General features: G+C 42.3%; 2 long non-coding RNA genes across 3 annotated transcripts in view; one reads left to right on the top strand and one right to left on the bottom strand.

The window, feature by feature from the left end:
• The window catches only part of LOC308472956, a 48,277-nt gene extending 32,284 nt beyond the window's left edge, over positions 1 to 15,993 (bottom strand). The window contains exons 1-2 of one of the 2 annotated variants that reach the window (XR_013983816.1): positions 15,890 to 15,993; positions 13,626 to 13,695 (exon numbers count right to left, since the gene is read on the bottom strand). This is a non-coding gene — a long non-coding RNA (uncharacterized lncRNA). Of the gene's footprint in view, positions 1 to 13,625; positions 13,699 to 15,889 lie in introns of both variants that reach the window. The other variant, XR_013983817.1, reaches the window with a different exon arrangement.
• The window catches only part of LOC308472967, a 29,716-nt gene extending 13,723 nt beyond the window's left edge, over positions 1 to 15,993 (top strand). Inside the window, exons 2-4 of the long non-coding RNA XR_013983834.1 lie at positions 1,737 to 1,911; positions 2,584 to 2,754; positions 15,920 to 15,993. This is a non-coding gene — a long non-coding RNA (uncharacterized lncRNA). The remainder of the gene's footprint in view (positions 1 to 1,736; positions 1,912 to 2,583; positions 2,755 to 15,919) is intronic.
• Positions 15,994 to 20,612: the final 4,619 nt, after the last annotated feature.

Genomic DNA, 20,612 nt, shown 5'->3' with positions numbered 1-20,612 from the left:
AACTGTCTTCCTTCCTGTTGTAGACTGGCTGGACACAGAGGAAAAGTGGGAGGCACCAGCTGGGGAAGAAGACTCAGAGCCAGGGGACTGGTGGTGGGACTATGACAAGTGGTCAGAAGGAGAAGCCTGGGAGGAGGAGGAGGTGTCAGAAGCTGAAGAGGTAACAGGGCGTGGTGAGCAGGGAGAGAAATCCCAAATCAGAAGCAGAGGCGGAAGCCAGAGAAGAGGGAGGCCAAGAGGCAGAGATGAGTCAGGTTGGTGACAAAGCCAGGGTGTCTCCCCCTCTGGCTGTGACCATCTCTCCTCCCCCTAGTCTCCCAGGACCAGAAGAGGTATGAAGGGGGAGGGGCAGAGACAGGCATGTTGGGCATAGCAAGTCTCTCTGAATTCCAAGGGGCTTACTCCCAGGTACACAGGTATAGGTTTACAGTGCACGTGTTTAAAAAGAAGACATGTGCCAATGATTGTGCAGTTTCAGTGTGTGCTGAAAACCTGCCTGTTTACAGAGGCCTTTGATTTATGCAAAACAACAGGAATTTTCACTACGACGCCTCCACATCATTTGGCTTAAGATATATTTAGTTGCTGCTTTCATACATTGCAATCCCTCATGGGGAAAAACAGTTCATATAGAAGGATGATGCATTCAATGCACACGGAACCTCTGAACACAAACTTGGTCCTAGTGATGTGCCAAGATGTTTCCCAGACCATTTATCCTCAATGAATGAGAAAGTAAATTTAGTTAGAAAATTATCCAAGGGAATAATTTGCCTTACTTCTCAGGTGACCAGTGTCTTTTCTTTCTTTCTTTGGCGATCACTCATAGCCAAGTAAGATTGTCTTCCATGAACATGGTTTTTGCAATGACTCCGTGACTGTGGAGGCCAATTCTGGATCCACACGTCCTTCCACAGTGGGGACATTGGTTTCCGGGCAGGAGTTGATCACGCCAAGCATGCCTTCCTCTTAGCACATTTCTCCCTTGTGTCTGGAGTTTGAGTGTCTTCAAAGCCCATGACACCTTTGGTAAACGCTGTTCTCCAACTGGAGCGCTCACAGGCCAGTGTTTCCCAATTGTTGGTGTTTATACTACATTTTTTTTAAAATTGCCTTGTCTTTAAACCTCTTTTGTTGACCACTAGCATTACGCTTTCCATTTTAAGTTTGGAATAGATTACAGTGGTATCTCGGGTTAAGAACTTAATTCGTTCCGGAGGTCTGTTCTTAACCTGAAACTGTTCTTAACCTGAAGCACCACTTTAGCTAATGGGGCCTCCTGCTGCTGCCGCACCGCTGCTGCGCGATTTCTGTTCTCATCCTGAAGCAAAGTTCTTAACCCAAGGTACTATTTCTGGGTTAGCGGAGTCTGTAACCTGAAGCATCTGTAACCTGAGGTACCACTGTAGTTGCTTTGGAAGACAATAATCAGGCATCCAAACAACATGACCAGTCCAACAAAGTTGATGTTGAAGAATCATTGCTTCAACACTGGTGATCTCTGCTTCTTCCCGTATTAGTATTATTGGTATTAGTTCACCTGTATTCCCAAGTGACGTGTAAAAATTTTTGGAGACACCGTTGATGGAATCTTTCGAGGAGTTGGAGATGGCGTTTATAAGTGGTCCATGTTTCACAAGCATACAGTAAGGTTGGTAGTACAATAGCTTTGTAAACAAGCATTTTGGTTTGTCTAACCTTTTGTGAGTGCATTCTGCCCATCCACACTCTTGCAGTCTGCACCCTTCAGCCTTCCAAAGTGCCTGCACTCACAGGAAAGCGCAGCGAACATGGACATCATGGAGTTTTTAGGAAGTGTGGGCTGGGAAGATTGCAGAGTGCCAAGAAATAATTGCACAATGAAAGAGGCTGTTCACTTACTCACACCCGCTTGGCCACGTCATGTGTAAGGTAAGTGTAAACTGCTAATTTTGTGAATTTCTCAAGCCTCCTGAGAAAGAGGCAGAGACAAGAGGAATCCAGCCTCTTTCACACGGGACAAAAAATCTTCTGGAAATCTGAAGGCAAGATTCGTCATAGCACTAATTGGTAGCATTAAATTCTTATCTCCTTTGGGTGTGCATGTGTGGCGTCAGGTATCCCTACTGCCACACTCCTGCTGAGAGAGAGATAGAGATAGAGAGAGAGAGAGAGAGAGAGGTGATCAGTATTATCAGAGCTGATCCTTGAATGCAGCAGCTTATACACAGTCCACTGCTTCTCAAGAGGAACTCTGAATTGGGGCCAGTGGTTTGGTCTGTGCCCCCCCCCGCTCCCTCTTCCTTTTTTTCCTCCTTCTTTTTTTTGTAGACTTATGTTTTGCAACATGCTGTGAATTCTGGCCTATTGATTAATGGGTCTTTCAACAAAAAGCAACCTTAATCTTTCCTTAATTGCCTTAATGGCTGTACAGCCTCGCTTTTATTCTTTCTTCCCACAATGTTGTTGCAAATGCTTTTGTGTCTTAACTTGGTGCCCAAACTAAGAACTTAGAAGAGACTGGCTCCTGTCTATTTCTCTCTGTGCGTGTCTCTTTCTGTGTCCTTCAAATTCCCATTCCCAAATGCCTTTTCATTTCCTTAGCTGATGGATGGCCCCTTGCTCGATGGCAGATTTTCCAAACTCCGCATAAATAAGCCAACACTTAACACAGCAAACAGTACGTCATGAAGAAAGGGCTCCTTTCTGATTGTTTTCAGTTCTGCAGTCTGGATTCAGAGATCACGCAGGCAACTCCATAGGCACATGCTGTATGTAAGTATTTTGTCACTCAGACATCAATAACGTTCAAATCCACACTGAGAATTTCCATTACAGCTATAATCATTCTCCTGCTAAAGACTGCATATGATTTGTGCATTTGAAGGCCAATCTCAGAAATAAATACTGTAGATTTCAAACAAATTCTAAGAATTTACCCATTCCATGGTACTATTCAATAATATCCAACAACATCAGAGTAGGCCCCTTGAACTCAGTGCACCAAAGTCCATTGGCTTCAATGGATCTGCTTTGAGTCCGATCAACATTGGATACCCCACATGGACTATTAATATGTGCCTGCCCCATGCCTTTAATAGACATACCTTCCAACATTCCTCAGATGAAAACAGGGACATTTCTTACTCCCTGCCAACTGACCTTCCTTGGCCCCCACATTTTTTATGCCCCCCCCCCGAGTATTTCCACCACCACTACCCCAATGGGGCACACACCTCTTCCAGGCAGAATTGACCTGAACTTCACTCTTCTCTTTTCCAGGCTAAGCATACCTGGTTCCTCCAGCTTTCCTCTCATGGGACTTTCCCCCAACCGACCACCTTCATTGTACTCCTCTGAAACTGTTCCAGTTTGTCCAGATCAAGGAGCCTTTTTTGGCCTGATGGGCTAGATCGCTATCTGTCCTCACCCCCCATAGGCTGGTGCTGACAGGTGGGCTGGACAACCCACTTGTCACTCACCAGGCATCATTATGTCAGATGACTGACAGGCGGTTTGTCCCACCCAGCTGTCCCTTGCGCAGCACTTCCCAAGCACTCAATAGCCAGTTGGCTGCCAGGCACTTGGGAACGATAGCGCATGGGGTTTTGCTGGCCCTTTGCTCAGCAAAGCACCAAACATAGGGCTGGCAAAGCTGCTCTCTGCATGGATCGACTCTGTGATTGAGTGTCTCTCCCTGCATCACATATGACATCAGGTATAGGGTAGGTGGGTGTGGTTTGGGGGAAAAGGCACACCTTATTTGGCTGGAGAACTGAACTGCAAATCTATTAAAAGTACAATTTTTGAAGGGTGGCCTCTTTTTTATTTCCATATTGTTCAGAAAGTTTTAATTAAATGCAAACTGAACAGAAATTTCTACCGCATCAATAGTTATGAGTAGAATGAGTAAGAAAAAACATATAGATTTGTTAGATTATGGCTGATGGCGGTGGGGTGGTGGTGGGGAGATCACTAATAAATTGATGGGAGATAGATAGATAGATGATAGACAGAGAGACAGAGAGACAGACAGACGAATGTAGCATTATTCATGTGTTGCTATAATTCTAGTGGTCGGTCCTACAGAAAACCTGGGCTCAGTAGGGCTATCTGAAGACAATATTTCTAGTGCAGGAGGTGTTTTTAATTGTTAAGCCTAGGGAATTAATTGGATATTGATTACAAATGATGGTTTCTTTTTTCCTGTACAAGTCCACGAATTATCTCCAGGAGGGTTCACACATTTATAGCACAATTTTATTTTATTTTTATTAAATATTTTCTTGGTTTACAAAAGTATGTGCAATGTCTCTCTTTTTTTCCCCAAGTAACATTTTTTACAGATCAGTTTCATTTGTTGAGACATTAGGAAGAAAAGGGGGAAAGAGGTGGAGGAGAAAAAGGTGAGTGGGGGTGGGGTGGCGATATTTCCAATTTACTTAATATATGTGGGGTTTTGTGTCAGCGTTGCTTGTGCAGGTTCTCTGCTGTTCGCTTGTGTTCCTTTGGTGGTGAGAGAGGTTGGAGTTGGCCTAGGGTGTGGTTGTTTGTTTGTGGTTGGCTGTGGTGATCTTTGTTTTCAAGTGTGAGTGGGGTGGGTGGGTGTTTTGGATCAGGTTAGCCATCTTGATTTGTATGTTGTTGGTGGATTTTTGTCATCGTCTTGTTGGGCTGCGTATGTGATAAAGGAGAGCCATACCGGAGTGAAGGTGTCTTCTTCTATTTGTCCCCATGTCAGTTTCAGTTTATTGGTTAATTTTTCTAGTAAAGCTGTTTCCCATACCACTGGTCCCTACTTACTCCTGACAGGTCTCTCCAGTGTCTGGTTATGATGTTTCTGTTGAGATAAGATGGCACCCGGCACACTTCCCCTGTGCCGATGGATGCTTGTGCCGATAGGAAAAACTTGACCTCTTAGCAGAGTCCTTAGCAGAGTTCTGTAGCGGTAGAAAGTGTTGCCTCGTGTGTGGATAATAAATCAGACTGAACGCAGGCTTCTTGCTAATCTCTAACAGCCTTTAATGAGAAGAAAAACATCATAAATCAGCCCGGCGAGAGAGCGGACATTCTTTCGTCTCTCAGCCAAAAACGAAAGGAAACTCACACACAAAGAAAGATTCCCGTATGTGAACCAAACCACGCCTCAGAATGTGAGACGTCACACAGAACTATTTAACCCTGTAAGTTCTGATTCTCCTCACAGTTTCTGGCTGCTGAAAGTAGGTGGGTTATGAGTTCTTTATGGGCATTATTGTCTTGGAAGATGTTTAGTAGGGTCAATTCTGGGGTGAATGCTAATACTTGCTTAGTTATTTTACATAGTTTTCTGGGTGTTAGGTACCACCTGTAGGTGAGTTTCAGAATGAGTCCTTTTCTTTCCCCCCCATTGATATGGATTTAAAGGGGGGTTTAGACCACATTCTGGTCCATTGAGTGGGGCTAATCTCATAGCCTATGTCATCCTCCCATTGTTTTTTGATTGTGTCTAGGAGGTTCGTGGGATTTCGGAGTAGTATTTTGTATATTGCAGATACCATTCCTTTACCGTGTCCCTTTGCTGTTAGGAGAAGGTTTTCGAAGGTTGTCAGGGGCCTAGTTGCTGCTGATTTTACTGCTGGATTGTTTAAGAGGGCATGTAATTGGTGTTGTGCTAACCAAGGCATTTGGGTGTCTTCTAGTTTGTCCTGTATTTCTTGTGTTGACAAAGGTTTTTTTTTTTATAGAAGTCTATTAGGCGATATAAGTCTTTGGTTTGCCAGGTTTTTATCTGGAGGTTTTGTGCTGCATGGTGGAATAATGGGTGGTACGCATGGGGAATTAGTGGGGATGGGGTTGGGGATAATTTGCCTATTTCTGTTTTCCATGCTTTGAGCATGGTCTGTGTGTACCTGTTAAGTGCTGTGGGAATTTTCCTTAGTTTGTTTGGTAGGAGTGGGTATGCTGTGGTGCAGGTATTTTCAATTGTGTTCCTCTCTAGGTGTACCCATTGTTTTGTCTCATCTTCTAGTATATGTGGGATTATATGGCATATTTTGGTTGGCAATGTAATATGCTTCTATGTTGCGGATTCCCCATCTTCTTTCTGAGGTGGGGAGGTGCAGGTATTTGGGGCTTATTCTTGGTTTTTTATGTGAGAAGATAAAAGAGTGTAGTTTTCTCTGCCATCTGCGGAGTTGGGTTGGGGGAATCCAGATTGGGAGGGTTTGGAATAGGTAGGTTAATTTTGGGAGGGTGATCATTTTGATCATGACTATTTTGCCTGAAAGAATGTAATTCATGTTGTTCCATCTCTTTAGGTCTTTGTTAATTTGTTGTCACAGGGGCTTGTAGTTGTGGAGGTACAATTTATTGAGGTTTCTGGTTATTTGTACCCCTAGGTATCTGAACTTGGTGTGGCAAAGTTTTATTTTGGTGACATTAGTGAGTTCTTTTTGTGTGTGAGGAGGGGTGTTGAAGCACATAGCTTCTGACTATTTTGCAAATTTACCTGTAGGCCCGACACCATTGCAAATGTGCTGAGTTCTCTGATTAGGGAGGTTGCTGTGCTTATGGTATCTGGTGTTGTGACCATTAGGTCATCTGCAAAGAGCCCTAATTTATAGGTTCTGCCTTTTATTTCCATCCCCTTGATGTCTGTGGCTGCTCGGATTCGGATTGCTAAGGGTTCCAGAGCCAGGATAAATAAGAAGGGAGACAGTGGGCATCCTTGTGTGGTGTAGTGGTTAAGAGCGGTAGCCTCGTAATCTGGGGAACCAGGTTCGTGTCTCCGCTCCTCCACATGCAGCTGCTGGGTGACCTTGGGCCAGTCACATTTCTTTGAAGTCTCTCAAAGTCCCACTCACCTCACACAGTGTTTGTTGTGGGGGAGGAAGGGAAAGGAGAATGTTAGCCGCTTTGAGACTCCTTAAAGGGAGTGAAAGGCGGGATATCAAATCCAAACTCCTCCTCTTCTTCTTCTTCTTCTTCTTCTTCTTTCATGCCTCTTTGGATTGCTATAGTATTAGAGTCCATATTGTTAGCTCTGCATTTTGCTGACGCTTGGGAGTATATTTGTTTGAGGATTTGTAGGAAGTTGGGGCCAAATTTCAGGTTAGTTAGTACTGCTAATATGTATTTCCACTCTAAGCGATCAAAAGCTTTGAGGATGTCTAGGGACATGATTGTCAGTAGGAATTTAGTTGCCTTGCAGTGTTAGATCAGGTTCAATAGTTTCCTGATGGGGTCTGTTATATTGCGGCCAGGGACAAAACCAGTCTGGTCTGGGGCTATTAACTTGTGTAGGAATATTTTTAGGCAGTTGGCCAAGATTGATGTGAATATTTTGTAGTCTTGGTTTATTAATGAGATTGGGCGGTATGATTCTACTTTGAGGCTGTCTTTCAGTGGTTTTGGGATGGAGACTATTTTGGAATGGGTCCAGGTTTTGGGGATGGGCTCCCCTTTTATGATGTCATTGAATAGGCGGGTCATTTAGGGCATCAGGGGTTCTTTGAATTTCCTATAGAATTCTGCTGTGAATCCGTCTGGGCCTGGGGCTTTGTGTGGTTTTAGGTTTTTGAGGATCGTATCTATTTCCTCTGGGGTGATAGGACTATACATGAATTCCTGTTCCTTATCAGTTAAAGTAGGCATGGTCAGTCCTGCTAGGAATTTTCTGATTTCCTTCTCAGGTGGGTTAAAGGAGGTGCATAGGTTGGAGTAGAATTCTGTTTGCTGTTGTTTCATTGTGGTGGTCGTGGCTGCCACTTGGTGGTCTGTCGGTTGCCATTCCAGTGGAGGGTCGAGTTCGAGGTTCTTCAGTAGTTGCAGGACTTCAGATATGTTGGTAGCCATGTGTTGTGTTGTGTTGTGTTGGTTGTTACAATGAGGTAGAAGGGGAAGTCCCATCGGTACTTGATCCCTGCTTGTTGGAGACGCTGGGTGCATGGGTGTAGGCTTTTCCTCCGATTTAGGGTGTCCTGAGATAAATCCTGTAAGGCCAATATTGGGTTGTGTCCGTATCAAAGGTTGGTTGAGTTTCTGAGGTTGTTTCATACCTCTTCTTTCTTTTTGTAGCGTGTGAAGCACACAATGATGTCTCTTGGGGAGGCGCTAGGTTTCAGCATAGGTTTTAGGGCTCTGTGAGCCCTCTCCAGGTCGTCTACATCGAGTGCCAGGTTTGGGATAGTATTTTTCAGCCAGCGAACAATTAGGTCTGCTGGGCTTTTCTCCTCCACTTTTTCAGGAAAGTTGCAGAAGCAGATGTTGCAGCGTCTACCGCAATCTTCGAGGTCTGCTTGTTTGATTTTCATTTCTGTGTTTTCCGTTTCTATTCTTTCTAGTTCAGCCAACTTATTATTCACACGTGTGTTTTTCTCTCAGTACTCCTCTATTATTCTTTCTTGTATTTGGTTCTTGTTTTCTAGAGTTTCCACTTTGGTGGTCAGGTCACTGAATGCTTTCAGTAGTTCTGTTAGTCTTGTTTTCACTTCCTTCAGTTCTTGTTTTGTTGTTGCTGTGTCGTTCTCATCTTGGGGGGGTGTTGTGTTCTCAGTGTTGTTTGCCATCTCCCTGGTTGGTGTCACCGCAATCTCACTGATGCTTTTGGTTTAAGACCTGCTTGATGTCCTCTTGGGGAGGAGGGTGTTGTGATTTGGAGTTGTGGTGGTTCCTGGTTGTTGCTGAGCTGCACAGGCATTGTTGACTGGTGGCTTTTACAAAGTGTCTGGATTAGGCGGTCATTTGTGTCCCATCTGGGTTGTGTTTCGAGGGCTTCTCTGGGGTTCCCGCAGTCTCCTCAGTGGTGCACACTCTACTCTTCTTTCCCGTCAGCGGCAGCGATGGCAGCAGCAACAGTAAGGTTGGGGCTCCTTTTTCTTTCTCTCTTTCCCCCTTTCCTTCCCCCTCTTCGCATTAGCACCGCGGTCCTCCTGGTCCTGGAGCTCCTCTGGGTTGTTGGGTGAGTGGCCGGGCGCCTTCCTGGCTCGATCAAGGTTGTGTGTGTGCGGGGGGTGTTTCGGCTCCTCTGATAAATGCACCGGGCACCCCGATTCCTCTCTGCTAGTGGCGCTTGCGGCAGCAGTCCTGGCAGCCCGGGAGCCAGCCAGCCAGAGCCGTTTACTCGGCTGGCTTCAGGAGCTGCTTTCTGCCATGGCGGCCGCCATGGTGCCTCATCTTTATGGCACAATTAAGGTATAATTCTGAAACTTCTGAATGGACTGTGCTGCCATAAAGAGGAAGCGTGGTATGTGACGAGAGACAGCATACATTTTTTGAATACTTAAGGCAGCCTGGACCAACCTGGTGCCCTCCATGTGTATCTGCAGGCCACCTTGAAACTATTTGTGTTGTAGAGTGGCACATTTTGGACTACAGCTCCCAACAGTCCCAATCAGCACCTATTGACAGGGGCTGATGGGAGTTGTAGTTCAAAATGTATGGAAGGCACCAGGTTGGCCAAGGCTGACTTATGGTGTCAATTACCTTTCTGTGTGATTATTTTCAAATACATCAAATATATTTGGTCCACATGCACACATAGACGTGCACACACATAATGGTTTAATGCTGGAAGGGGAAACCTGGATGTTAGCACTTCCAAGAGTCAGAAATAGTTGGGCTGCCAACAATGCCTGGAAGGCCACAAGTTCCTCAGTCCTGGCCTAATGGAACAGTATTTTTGGGCTGCATTTGGGTTTATGCTAGGGTTGCCATATTCCCAAAAGTGAAAAACATCTCCTCCCAAAAGTAAAGTTTTTGGCCTTTTTTTAATTTTTAATTTTATTTTTTTTTAATTATCTCCTCCTTTGCCATATGTCTGGGTTTCCCCAGACATTTATTTCCTCCCAATTTGCCGAAAATCTGCCTAGATGCCATTTTCCGTCCGAATTCCCTAACGTGTCCAGGAAAACCCAGTCATATGGCAGTCCTTAGCTTATGCACATTTCCCTGAGAGTAGACACGTGTTCTAACTCTAGAATTACACTGTTGTTTTTTCCACATATATAATCACTGCCTCCTCTCTCTCTGTTTTGTGATATATTTGGTGCTTGACGTCCCCATCCTTCTTGAAGCACCAGACTGGCTGTCAAAATGTAAGATTTATTGAGTCACAAGTTGTAAGATTGGTCACAAGTTGTGAGAACCTAATTTATGGCACCCGAATACTCACTGAGACACGGGTTGCTAAATTGCAACCCATAAGCCCTGTTGGATCAAATCAAAGGCCTATCTAATCCAGCAATCTATTCCCATGGCACTCTCCACACAGATGATTCCTAGCAGCTGTTATCACTTCCTATAGCACTGGAAGTAATATTTAGCCATCATGACTAGTAGCTATTGATCACTTTATGCTCCATGAACTTGTTTTTCCCCCTCCTATTACAGCCATAGGTGGTTATCGCTGCATTTTATTGGTAGCAAATCCCATAGTTTAACTACGGGCTGAGTTAAGAAGTACTTCCTTCTGCCTGTCCCGAATCTCTCACCATTCACTTTCTGTGGCTGAACCCAGGTTCCAGTGTTGTGAGAAATAAAGGTGGAAGGAAACACTTCTGTATATCTATTTCCTTCACACAGTACACAGATTTTTGCAGCTCTATCATGTCTTCCCCTTGCCTGCCATTTTTGTAGACTGAAAACCCCCAAACCCAAAGAACTGTCTCTCTAACATCCTCGTAACCATGCAGGTCGCAACATGACTTTTCTACCACTCATCTTCCACACCTGTGAGCTAGAGTCACCAGGAATCCAATTTCATTTTATACTAGCTCAAGGTGGGTGTTGGCAGTGATAAAGCTGAGACCACTCATGTACCCAGAACGACAGATTGCATGCACCAGTGTGATGCTGGTGAAAACAGCAACCTCCATATTCTCCCTCTCTATTCTGCCACACATCTCCATGACACAGCTTCACCATCATGTGAGTCTCCTCATCCACATTGGTTGGGCAGGGAAATAGACAAAGTAAGGCCATCAGATACTATGTGTTGACTACATGTTTGGGGCTGACGTCAACACGAAGGGGCCATTTTTAGCAGTAATGTTTAGGTCTAACTTAGGGATGGGGGAACTTATGACCACCAGATGTTATTGGACTGCAACGCCTGTTATCCCATGCTTCATGAGGCTGATGGGAGTTGGAGTCCAACAGCATATGAGGATCAACAGTTTCCCATTCCTGGTCTAACCTATGACATCTTTCACAGCTGCGGGGATGTTGAACAGATAGACGGATCCCTGTTGTGACTTCCCAGGTCAATAGGAAAGGGATCTTTTGAAGCTGGCATGTAAAAAAAACAATAATTCTTAGGTGGGGCATGACACCAAAACACAAAGACATCACAGTTATCTTGCTCACTATGAAAATGCCTTATTTACTTATGGAAAAGCAAATCTATCTATTTTCTTTTTTCAAAGATTCAAGACCATGCCAGCATGCCATGACTAATGATCAGTGCATATGATTTTCATGGATCAAGGCCTAATAATCTATCCAGGGCCTTCAAATTAGGGACTGGAAATATAGTGTACATTGCAAAGTTTTTGTACATATTCTTAGCAATGACTTTAAATAAATAAATAAATAAATAAATACACACTGATTTGCAGAAATTTGTTTAAGCATAAAAAACCTTTTTAAAAAAGGGGGGGAAGTATCTTGAATATTTATTTTGCTGGCCACAATATGCATCTTAAAACTACCCTTCCAAGTAAATTTGCTAATCAGGCTATTAAGGGAAAGAAGCATATCTTGAAATATTAAAATTGTGTCTGGCAATGACACATTTTTTGCTATTAAAACATGTATAATGACTCTTAGATTGAGCTTGCCAGATATGTTTAATACATAACTTAAATTGCTAATCCTCAGAATAGGAGCAGAAGAAATTCAGAACTGCAGAAGGCAGGAGAAAAAATGCAGCACAGCAGAATTTGTAAGAACATTTTCCAATTTTATTTACCTGGAAATTGGAAGTGCATTTTAGTTTTGCATGCTACACTTCATACACTTTCTTCAGATTCGTGATCCACCTCTTTAATGAGAGTATTTTCCACACACACACACAAATATATACATATATGCAAAGCGATGATAATTTAGCATTTTAAAAGTTTTTCCCAACCGTTCAGTTATATGCCCCAAACAATATATCCACTGCAAACACACCCTCCTAGTGACTGCATGCATTGAATTAATTGTATACTTAGAAGAAGAAATCAGAAATGGGCACTTCTTTTCTATGCACACTTACTTGGAAGTAAAAGTCATAGACAAAGTGGTTTTTCCTTCTAGGACTGGTCTGTAAGTTTGATATATTTTCCCAAGGGAACAATTTTTTTTAATTGTTTCAAACAGAATTCCATCAATTGTAAAAAAAGAAACCGTATAGTTTTTGAGCAAATAAATTTAATGTTTTTATGTTAACAACATTGACGGGGGGGAAATGGGTGTCACTTTTAAAAACCCAGCCTAAAGTTTGTTAGGAAATAACAATTTATTAAGAATTATGATATTGTTAAAAGTCTAATACAATTATGTAAGAGTATTTGAAATGGCTACTTCTAGGCATTTCTAAAACACTACCTTGGTTGTGATCCTAAATTCAGTTGAAATTAATGGAATCTTACTTCCAGGTACATATTTTTTAAGAATGGGGTGTTTGTCGAAAATTATCCATTTTAGCTATACCAGCACATATTTCTAAAATTATATGGGGTGAGATTCTCTGAATCTGTAAATATTGTGTTGTCCATGGGCATATGTCTACCCATTCAATGTCATTTTTTACATCTGCTTGAATAGAAATATTAAAATATAGGTAGCATCACAGGGCTGAGCTTATACTTGGAATTACATCTAAGCAGTAATAGCCTATATTTATATATCAGCTAGGTGCATCACTGATAGCAACATCTTCAACATTCTGATACATTTGGAAATATATTTTTCCTCCTTTTCTGGGTAAATTAATACTGGATAAAAAGCACACACCTCAAGGTAAACACTTTTCTCTTTCTGGAATAAATATATATTTGTGTAATAAGAGTTCCTTTATTGCAAATTCTCTCTCTTCAGATTATGCTTTTTTTACAAGTTGCAAATACAGTGTACTGTATTGTGATACTTCCACTTGTAGTGTTCTTTACTGCAAACTTGTGATTAGTATTTGGTGTGTTACATTTTGGTGGTGTTAGTCATTTATTTGACTGCAGTTGTTAGCAAAACGTGCATTTCCATGTTGTTTGTCTTTTTACTGAAACAAAATACAAACACAAACCTTCCACAATAACTGTTATTGAGCACTGCTGTAAATTTTAAAATAGAACAGATCGGTTAAATAGTTAAAGCATGAAAGAAAGTGCTAGCAATATGGACAGATATGAAATGTTAATAACTCAATAAAGAGACTCACATCATTCTACGGGCATGTTTTCAAATACACCAAATTATCATTTGGAGAGCTTACCTTTTGCTAAAAGGATAAAACATGGGGCAGCTGCATAAAACATGGGGCATCTGAAATATCTCTGAATGCAAATGCTAAATTGGTTTTAAACGGATGTATGTTTTAACTCGGCTGCACCATTTCAAATAATTCTTTATGTAGCAAAACAGAATCCATTATTCACACATGAAAAAGAGAGTGTTAAGCCTACCTTTTAAAAAATTGACTGGTAGGGTTACAAGTCGCTGCCGCAGTTCTCTTATGCAAAGACATCAGCTTCTCTGCTTGTTTGTTGCCAAAAAGGGGGGGGGGAAGGATGGGGAGGGGGAAAGAGAATAATTATTTTGTGTCTGAGCAAAAAGAAGAAGAAGAAAAACCACTCTTTGATAACAGCAGATTCTCCTGTGCATTAGCAAGGCTGTTGTTCCCCACTTCCTGAAGATTATCCACCTTTTTTTCCTAAGGCATCTTGCTCAAGAGAAATAAATGGGGAGAAAACCCAGCACAGATCAACTTGCAACCCCAAGTCAATGAAACACTTTTGACTGATGTCTGCTGAGCAGAATTAGACCCCCAATCCAAGATAAATATTTCAATATTCTGCCCAAGACAGAATGAGAGACAATGAAGCACTTATCCAAAACAGACCTGGCTTCGAAACAGAGGCAGAATGCCTGAATCAGGAAGCCTTGCTATAGAAAAGTCTGCCTTTTAAAAGCTTCTAAAAATTGAATGAGAGAACGGGCAGATAGATATGTGGACATTAGTGTTCCAAGCAGGCTATGCCACTGTCTCAAGACAGCCGTTTCTTTCTATCAAGGGCATTGCAGCATCACAATATGGGCGCAATTGCAGAAAAGTAGCCCATCAGCTTTAAACTGCACTCTCTTCTCAGGTCCAAAACTGAACAATAGTTTAAAAATTGACCTCTGCAAAACAATTGTGTGCAAAAGGTCATTTATCTAAACCACTGCTTCGCAAAATGATGAAATTAGATACTCTCTCAGTTCTGCATCCATGATGCGCTCCCTCCCTCCCTCTCTCTCTATCCAGAAATGTAACATGTAGCACAATCAATTCTCTGCATGTTTACAAAAAAAAAAAAGCAAGTTCCACTGTATCCGTGGGGTTTACTTTGTGTTAAGTGTTTTCAGGATTACAGCCTAAAGCTCATGTAATGATAATGACTTACTTGTCTTATTTGAAAATGAGCATTAAAATTAACTTTACAGCCTAATTGCACATTAAATATCACACTGACGTCATCACATGCAAGTGATCTATAGCCTCAGAATCAAACACAACTCTGTGTTTCAATGAGACTTACTTTTAAAAAGCATGCTTTGAGACTTTGCTGTCAGTTCCTTCCATTTGGATGAGTTTAGGCACAGATTTTACTTTTCTCTCCTGGGTATGGATCATATAGGCAGCATGAACATTACAGCAGCATTGCAGCTACAGAGCGTGATCACTTTCCTTTCCGAAATTAATTTTTAAAGAAAATTTCACTTGCTATGAGCTTTGTGGAGAAGAACAGAACCATTTAACAACCTTCCTCTTAACAAGCTGCAGTCTTCTGAGGTGAAACAAAACAAAACAAAGCCCCACAGCGAATAAATGTTAATAATCTGGGTTCATTTGCAGCAAGAACCATGGATTTTCAAAACAACTTTTAATGAGAGATAAGAGAGCAAAGGAAGTGTCACCGTCAAAATCTGTGATAAAACCATGTGGGGGAAATGATAGATACTGACAGACAGACAGACAGACAGACAGACAGACAAATAGACTGAAAGACATATAGACACAAATAGACAGATAGATAACCCATCTGTGTAAATGGGTCTGTTTCCTAATTGTCTTCAACAACACTATTAATTATTTAAGCAACTATGTGATGCTTTTACAGAGTTTTTACACGCCGGATAAATAATAGGCAGGTCTCTTCCCACAAGGCGCTTACAATCTAAATTAGGCTATAGGAAAGGCAACAGAGGCGGAAAAGAATGTTGGATGGATGGATGGATGGATGGATGAAATGAATGTGTTCCTGAACAAATGCAGATGTGTTGCATTTGTAAACAAGGACAAACTTGCTTTATTCCCCAACGAGAATGTGAAAGTGGATGGCATGTAGACCACTATCTGCCAAGGTACAAGTGCCTATCTATATCTGTATCTGCTGTTTTATACGCCATCTTATTTGTCTCATGCTTTTCTTCTGTTGCTTGTTTTGTAAACTGCTTTGAGGCCCTTTATAGTGAAAAGGGGCCTATAGAAAAAAAGAGGGAGCTAAATAAATATATATAAACATATAAATATAGAAATAAAGCCTTTCCCTATATATCCCTCTACACATGGATTCAGAAAAAGGTATCTTCCCATGTCAAGAAAGCAATATGCAAATTGGTCGGGGCCATCTTGACCCGCAGCTTACACCTGTACCAACAACAACGCTGGCGCAATTTCTCTTACCTTAATGAACTTACATCTTTAATTTCACAGCTTGGCCCCTTTTGCGCTTGGCCTGCTAAACAAAGACGCCGAACTGTTTCCAGTCCGTAGACGCCACCCTCCCCTCCAAACAGCTGTGGAAACTTTAAACCATGACAAGGATTTTTGCCCCTTGTGAAACTGTCAAAAGCAATAAATATTTTTCTTTCCCCCCCCATCATTAGACACTCTTAAGAATGCCTCCTCCATTGTCCACTGTAATTCCCAGCGCTCACTGGGCAGAAGCTTTATTGTCTAAAACGAATCTTGAAGTGTGAACAATACCGGTGGGGGGGGGGGGGTTGATGGTAGAAGGACCTACACTCCCCCCCCCCCGCCCCTCTCTCTCAATCTCTCTCTCTTTTTTCTGTAGAGGGTGTAACCGTTAGGAATGTGGCGCTTCTCCATAGACAGCTTTGCCAAAAGAGCACTTGTGTTTTTTAACACTGGTCTTTCAGAAAGACGCTCAAGTTAAAGCATTGTGCCCCACTGTAAATAGATGCACTCACTAGAATAGGCCTTCTTCACTCCTAATTAGGGAAGTAACTCTAGAAAGACAGAATGTCACTTGCAAGACTGGAGTCTTTGTTGGGTTTGTGTGCGTCCCCACTATGTGAGGTAATTGGAGTTGTACCTTTTAGAAAGCTGCTAATTTCGCATAGGAAGTGCTAACAAGACCTTTGTGTAGCCTGTTTTCCTTCTTCCTTTTTAAGGAAGTTACAGACCTTGAGTACTGGGGGGGATTGGCTGGGCCAAGGCCCGGCGAAGGAAGCTGCAGTAATGAACCACTTCAGCTTGCAGTTAGGAAAAGGAGGCCTAATTTTCAGGCCTGAGAATACTGGGCTTGACAAAAGGTTCTGTTTAAGCTTATTATACGGGACATTCTTATGGCCTATACAGCTTCCCTTTGCAATGACCCTCTCAAAATAAGTGCATCAAGTTTGTGCAAATAGAAACATGCAACTTTCCAGGTTTACGGTATAGTTTTCTTTACAAAGCCATTTGTAATATAATGCAAGCTGCAATTAGCATGGACCGGAGCAACAAGATCCAGCCAGAAAAGTTCCTTTAACAAAAGGCAGAGAACTGGAGGAATTAAGTAACAGTTAAATATTAGCTGGCCTGTCAAACCATATGCCACTATATATAACAAAATTAAATCATTTCACATCCTCAGATTAGGCAGAAGTCAACGATTTATTAATTCTGCCAATTTTAAATTATCCAAGGGGGGGGGGAGCACCTGGTTTTAAAACAAACAAACACTCCACCTTGCATTCGGCTTTTATAGCTGTCGATGTCATCAAAATGCCGACTGGAACTACATGTAAAACATCCACATGCAATGAAATGAATTACTACTTGCAGGGATGAAAAATAGTTTCACCAAAGATTTTTTTCCCCTCCCCATGCTTGAAATATAGAAGTTATAAAAAGAACCAACTGCAAAGAATGAAAAAGTGACCTTTTCAGATCAGGGGCTAAAATGAAAAGTCTTCTGGTAAGAAAAGGGAGGGAAATTCCATTGCTCATAATAGCTTTTAATGCTTTTTTCCTACACACTGTCTATCTGATAATAATGGCAAGGTTAGGGTAAACAATGAAGACTATGTTTGCACATATTCTACTTTTGGCATTCTCCATATAAATTTTCTGAAACACTTAAGAGAATAGATACATAAACCTGTGACCTTCAAATGAGCTTTTTGATATTGTCGACACTTTGGATTATGAAAAAAAAGAGGTCACAACATTGAGCCATTTTTGCATCGTAATGAATTCCATTTTGTTGGGTAAACAAAGCTAAATTTTAAAACAGGGGCCTGACATCTGTCTGGCTCAATATGCTTTCCTATTCTTCAGAGTGGGGAGGGAAAGTGAAATGTAAGTTCTTCATGCAGGTTGTAAATGATTATATATACATAAAAAATAACAATCCAGCAAACACACAAGGAGGACATTTGGTCCAATTCAGTATTTTCCAGACAAAGGCAAGAAGAAAATGTTCCATTTTATGGCTTTATTTTTCAAAAATAAAATAAAACAACTTACAAACAACGGTCCTGCAATACAATAGAGGGGCCAATGCTACCATTATGGCGCTAACTCTTATTGACAAAAGCTATGAGGCCCTCCAAAAGTTACTCCTATTTCCGCCGTGCCTTTGTCCGTCTGTTGTCCTCTCTCAAAGGCTCAGTTTGGTATTGTTGCAAAAAAGAAGGGGGGGGGACCCAACTACCACAAAAAAACCCCTCTGCACCCACATTTATTTCCACCATCCCACCCCCCCACCCCCCCTTCTAATTCATACTCCGCATTGTGAAGTTTTGCCATTCAGGAATTGATTGGACAACAGCAAATGAGAATGGCCAAGTGATTAGTCTCCCGGCAGGGGCCAGGATTGTGGGTATAAACCTGGGGCTACGGCTTCAGTTCTATGTGGCATTCAGCTCGGCTTCCTCCTCCCCATCCCTCTCTGGTTCCTGATCGCTCATGCATCCTTTGCTGCAGGTAGCACATTCCTTCATACCAGGAAACTGAATCCTTATAATTAGCCGGCACAGTAGTGTCCACTCCCTACTTGAAAGTCGAAGGGCTGGTGGCCCTGGAAGCAATCTCACTTTGGTATTTATGAGAGCGAGGCGGGTGGGGTAGCGCCGAATCCTCCCCAGCCTGCTTCTTAATACATTTATTTAAAGAAGAGAGATTGATTTGAGAGCAGTTGCAAGGAGGGAACGGACCCAAAAATCTTTTCGTACAGTCCTCTCGAAAGTTACTATGGCGTGGATTGCTGAGGTTATATTCAGCCAAGTCCTGCTTTAGAGTAGACTCGCTGAATGAAAGTAAACCATGTGCACTAACATCAATGGGTCTACTCCAGGTTGGACTAGCATTGAATACCAGCCCTCGGTGTTGCAATCGAATTTAGCTGGGAACCCCTAAAACAGCCCAATAAGGGCGAAGTGTGCTTAGTGGCTGTGGAATGCTGACTGGCTGCAGAGAGAAGAAGAAAAGGACCGTCTCTTTCCTTAGGAACCTACCTGGACCCTGAGAACATCTTCTGAGGCCCTTCTTCATGTGCCTCCTCCACAAAAGGTCCAGAGGGTGGCAACACAAGAAGGGGCCTTCTCTGCAGTGGCTCCCTGTCTGCGGAATGCTCTCCCCAGGGAGGTTCGCCTGGCGCCTTCAATATACACCTTTAGGCGCCAAGCAAAAATGTTCCTCTTTAACCAGGCCTTGGGCTGATTGACATCCAATGCCCTTTTAAAATGTGTTGGGGGAGGGGGTTGTTTTTGTTTTTATTTTGATTATGTATTTTGTGTTTTTATATTCTGATTTTATGTTGTAACTGCCCTGAGACCTGTGGGTAAAGGGTTGTATACAAATTTTAATTTTAATTTTAATAATAATAATAATAATAATAATAATAATACCGGGACAGAGAATGAATGGTGTGGCTAAACAGTAAGCAACCCACACTGCAACACTGTGCTGCTGATCCAACATGTATTACATTTACAGTGGTACCTTGGGTTAAGTACTTAATTCGTTCTGGAGGTCTGTTCTTAACCTGAAACTGTTCTTAATCTGAAGCACCACTTTAGCTAATGGGGCCTCCTGCTGCCGCTGCGCCGCCGGAGCACAATTTCTGTTCTCATCCTGAAGCAAAGTTTTTAACCCAAGGTAATATTTCTGGGTTAGTGGAGTCTGTAACCTGAAGCGTATGTAACCCGAGGTACCACTGTATTATATTTTTTTGCCCTGCCATTCCCCCAAGGAACTCTGGCTGGTGTAATGGTTCTTTTTCTCTCCCTTACAATCTTCACAACAGCCGCCTGAGGTAGGCAAGGCTGAAAAACAACCACGACTAAACCAAAGTCATCCAGTGTACTTCATGCCTTGAGTGGTGAGATTCACACAAACCTCCCTGATCCTACTCTGGGGCTCTAACCACTATACCGCGTGATATTTTATTTCTTAGTCATGCCGGCATATGATTCATTGTTTGAAACTGGCTTTATTAAAAATACTTGTTCACCCATTACACTCAACGTAAGTACAAGTCGTCTCCACGCATGTGCAAGTGTATAGTGTGAAAAAGTGTACTCCGGCGGATTTATATAGCTCAACTGGTTTGTACACGAACTGACTGCTCATTCAATCTAACATGATGACAACCCTACAGTTACTTTATATAGAAATGCTCATCCATCACTCACTCACGGGTGGGATATCAAAACAATTAGTATCCTTCTTGATAATCTAGAGCCCTGATATTGTCAGAGTCTGTGGGGTCTATCTGAGACTGCACCAAGTGGTGAATCCAGTGCTTTTTTTTCTGGGGGAACACAGGTATATGCATACCCCTAAACATTTTAAGTTTGGCCTCATTGAGGGGCAGTATTTCAATATGAGTAGGAAAATGAGAGTACCCCTAAACATTTTTTTTAGAGTGAATCACTTCACTTGCAAGAACCTTTCGGCTCAGAACCAACTACCATACCCATGGTGGCTCATGGGATCTTCCTGGGCAGGAAGGAATATAAGGACTTCCTGTTTCACTTGCTTGACCTTATCAGTGTGTTATTGTACCCTTGGATATTCGTTGGTTCTGCCTCCTGTTTTATCTTACGGTTTATGACTTGCTTCACAGTTCTGACTCCTGCCCTGCCCTTTGGCATAAGTAAAGATGGAGTATAAGACA

The sequence above is a fragment of the Podarcis pityusensis genome (genome assembly GCF_964106645.2).
Source record: "Podarcis pityusensis genome assembly, chromosome: 3".
NCBI lineage: Eukaryota > Metazoa > Chordata > Lepidosauria > Squamata > Lacertidae > Podarcis > Podarcis pityusensis.
Note: the sequence above shows the minus strand (reverse complement) of the source record. Positions and strands in the feature narration are given on the sequence as shown.